Raw genomic sequence first — 4,210 nt, forward strand, 5'->3', positions numbered from 1 at the left:
GGCCTCGCCTTGCAGACAGGGGGAGTTCCCTTGTCCGCGGGCAGCGCTGGCTGCTGAAGCTCTCCCCGAGCAGGCGGATCGCCAGCGCTGCTCCGAAGCGACCTTTCCCTCCGCCCCGCTCTCCTGGCACGGCCCGCACCTCTTGCCAGCAGCTCGGGCGGGCTCTCCAGCAAGCAGCTAATGAATGTTGCACCGGGGCTTCTCTGGCATGTGCAGCGCCTCCCTCCTTCCCGGGGCAGCCACATCAGGCTGCAGCGAGAGGCCGCGGGGACTGTCCTGGGGCCGCCGCGCGCGTCTCTGCCCCGGGCCCTGGTGCCGGGCGCCGAGCCCCGGGGGGAGGCTCCGGGCCGATCTGCACGCCAGTTCCCAGTATAATCTCATTATGCGCCACAGACTCCCGGTGTTGTGTTGTCGAAGGCGGACAATGATCAATTTGCATTGACCTGGGGCCGGGCGAGCTTTTAGATGGTAATTGCCGTATTGATTTGTATGCAAAAAAAAAAAAAAAAGGAGCCCTGCTAAAATGAAAGGCCGGAAGCGCTGGGACGGGATTTCTTGTCCAGGTGCGAAGTGCCGGGAGCCCTGCTCAAACTCCTGGAGCTTTAGCGGCCCAGTCTGGCTTCCCCGGGCCTTGCCGCCCGCGCGGAGCCTCCTCTTCCCCAGCCAAAGACAATCTTGGCTGCGGCTGGGGAAAACAAAGCTGGATTTGGCTCAGGCAATTAGAGCCGACAGCGCAGAAAGGCCGGCTCCGCGGGAACCGGGTTGCAGGAAGGGCCCCGTGCGTGCAGCCCGCAGCCAGGGAGGCCCGGGGGCGTGTCTGCTGTCCGGGCCAGCAGCTGCCGGGCCGGGGCCCGGGGCCACACCGCCCCTGCGCCTCCAGGTATTTTTAGCGTGGCTCTCGGGGAGCGAGGGGGCACAGCGGAGTAGCTCAGGCTGTGAAAGCAGACGGCAGGTTTAATGTGGGGCCGCTCAGGCCGAGATTTGACTGGCTTGGAAAGGAGGGGGTAGTGATTCAGCCACCAGACTAACGGGGAGATTCACTCGAATAAATCCGGATTGTTCCCAGTCCAGGTGTTAGGATCATAGAAAAGGAAGGGTCTGGAAGGGACCAACCTCTGCCCCCAGCAGGACCAGCCCCAGCTGGATCATCCCAGCCAAGGCTTTGTGTACTTGGACACTTGGCAGGTACTTAATGCGGGGCAGTGGGTTTGCCTCTGTAAGGTTTCTGGGGTGCTGCCAGAGCTCAAATCTCACTCAGAGCGGCTGCTGGAGGTTTTTTTGGTGTCTCCCAGTGCATTTCTGTTGGGGCCTGTCCAGGCCTAGAGGCTCAGGTTTGAAGTCCCGCTGCAGGCAATGGTGCCCACAGACACATGTTCAGTGCCATCTGTGGGGCAAGGGCACTCCTGAATGCAGCTCAGGGCTGCACTCTGAGGACTGGCTGGGTCCAGTGAGAGGAGGGGTGTGTTTGGGTTTGTAAGGAAAGAGGAGAGTAATGAAATCCTTCCGCTCCTGTTTGCAATTGTGCCTCCTCCCTAGGGGCCAGGTTAGCAGTATCCAGGCTGGTCTGTGCTCCTCCTGTTCCTTTGGCCTGGCACAAAGCACTTCCTGGTAGGGCAGGGGCCACTGCAGTACTAACATGGCATGACCTGGGTGTCAGATCTGTCCCCTGTGGTGGAGCGCCCGTGCCTTAAAGGCAGAACCTTGGTGTATGGCCTGACTACAGAGTCCAGCCCCAGATCTTTGCAGTGGACTTATGATGGGGTGTGATCTGTGTTGTTGGGCCTGAGGGAAGAGCCGCAAAGTGCAGCCTAGACCTCCCCGCAGGACCCCCCTTCCGCCAGCTCAGGTGCTAACCCCTGGGCCCTGGGCTGCCTGTAAGAATGAGCAGACCTAGGTCACAGGATGAGTCACTCAACCTGTCTAGGCTAAAAACAGGAGTGGTTTTATGTGGGCCTGAGAGACTGGGTTTTGACTCCCATCCAGACAGGCAGCTTGAATGGCCATTACCAGACGTTAGTCTTGTTTTTCTCTGGGACAATGTGTTAATTCCAGTACTTCACAGGTACTTAGGGTGCGAGATTGGGCCTGAACAGCTGTAGGACCCAGGAATAAAAGGCTTTGTGGGGTAGGGGTGACAGGCCCAGGCAAACTCCAGAGGCTAAGTGTGACTACCTTGGCAGCAAGCCCCAGGTGTGTAGGCAGGAGCAGTTCCAGTAACCTGCAGAGGCCTGGTTAGCCCAGACAAGTGGAGGGGTACACATCCCCTTTTCTGTTAGCAGGGGAACAAGAACAGCTCTGCCTAGGCTGCCAGGTGTGACAGAGCCTGGCTTGGGGCCTCTCCTTTTGCTCCGATCCCTGTAGCCTCTGGGTAGTGTAAGGGCCCAAGGCTGCTTGGCACCTGCAGTTGGACCCAGGTGTGCGGCCTCACCGTGTAGGCCTGGGGCTTTGGCAGTGAACTTCACACCCCTAGCCCAACCCCAAGTGTGCCTGTTCTTTTCCATGGAGGTCATGCGTAATGGTCAGCAGCGAAGTGTCCATGAGACCTGAGACTTGACATTGCCAGGAGCTGCTTCAAAAGTAGCTGCTGCTACAGTGCTGGCTGGGGTGAGTAGATGCTGGGAGGGGGTGACATGCACACTTGGCCAGGGACACCTTAGTGGGCTGTGGGCTCTGTGCTGAGCAGGCACCTCAAGGTTGTCTTACTGCAGCTGTGGAAGGAACCGTGGGCCCGTTACTATGAGATCGCATGTTCAATAAACTGTATTGGCTCCCCTCTTTATACAAATTGCTGCTATGAAAGAAAACCAAGCCTGCATGCATGGAGGCAGGCATAAGCTAGTGAGATCAGGTTTCCTACTGAGCTCCCGGAGGAGAAGTCAGCATTTGATTGAAGCTACACTTGGTTCTTGGTTCCCAGGGGACAGCAGCCCTGAAACACGAGAGCCCTCCCTCCCTCCCTCCCTCCCTCCGCTCTCTCTTCTTCCTCTAAAAGCCTTTGTGCTGAAAGAGCTTCAGTAGGCACGAATCGCTGGTCTCTCACAAGAATGTGTTGCAGCCTTTGCTGACATTGTTTTGTTAGCGATGGGTTTTACCAGGCCAGCAGATTTTTAGCTCCGCACAGGCGATGAGCAGTCCATGTCCCCAACCTGCAAGGCACCCCCTGGGATCCTTGACGAGAGAATCAGGATCGGAAGTGGAGCGCAGACATTACACGGCGGTGCCAGACACTGTGCCTGCCTTGTGAAATGTTAACCTTCAGCAAGAGCTGGGCCGGGAGGGAAAGGCTCTTCAAAAACAAGAACAGCGACCCTTTAGTTGTCTCTTGCTGCAGGTCTCAGGGCGGCTGTGCACACCTCGGGCGGGCTCCTGCTAGAATAGATGGGCTCGCGCGGGCTCTTGGGGCAAAGCCGCTGGCCGGGAAACATCCTTGTGCAGCGCTGCGCTTCTCCCGGTGCCGACGCAGGGAGGGCAGGCGGGCCTGCCACGGGCTGGGAGTTGCGGCCGAGCGGCGTGCTCGGCTCAGGCGCTAGCGCTGCCGAGTGCAAGCGACAAAGGAGCGGGCGAACTTACTGCCACGCTGATTTGCCGCTTAATTATTATACAGGCTATTTCACAAGCACAGGCTGATTTACATTAGAGCCAGCGGGGGGGGGGTTCCCCCCCCTTTTTTGAGCAGGGAAGGAGATGAATTGCACACGCATGACTTAAAACTCAGTTTGGAGACACTCGCAGGGCTTGGGTGGGATTCGCGGAGAGGTCGGGCTGTTTTAACTGCATGGGCTCAGGCACACAGGGAAGCACTGCTCTGGTCCGAGGGGGGTGTTGGCTGTCTCCGCCAGGGACTCTGAGCCCGTGTGCGTGCGTGTGCATATGTGGCGTGTGCGCGTGTGTGCATATGCGTGTGTGTGCATGCGTGGTGTGCATCTGGTGTGTGTGTGCATGTGGTGCGTGTGTGCGTGCATCTGGTGTGTGCATGTCCTGTGTGGGCACTCGGGGTGTGTGTGTGTGCATGTGTGGTCTGTCTGTGGTATGCAGCGCGGCTGCAGCCAGCTCAGCGTAGTTGTGCAAACCCGACTGGCTGTGTCGGGGCCGAGGGCCCGCGGGGTCGATTGCGAGAGAGGCGAATGCTCCTCGGCCCGCTCGCTCCTGAAGCCGGAGGGGGTCACGGGCTTGAGCAAAACCAGCTGGACTGGTGTGTGGTGAAGGCCGG

The sequence above is a fragment of the Alligator sinensis genome, unplaced genomic scaffold, assembly GCF_000455745.1.
Source record: "Alligator sinensis unplaced genomic scaffold, ASM45574v1 scaffold243_1, whole genome shotgun sequence".
Lineage (NCBI taxonomy): Eukaryota > Metazoa > Chordata > Crocodylia > Alligatoridae > Alligator > Alligator sinensis.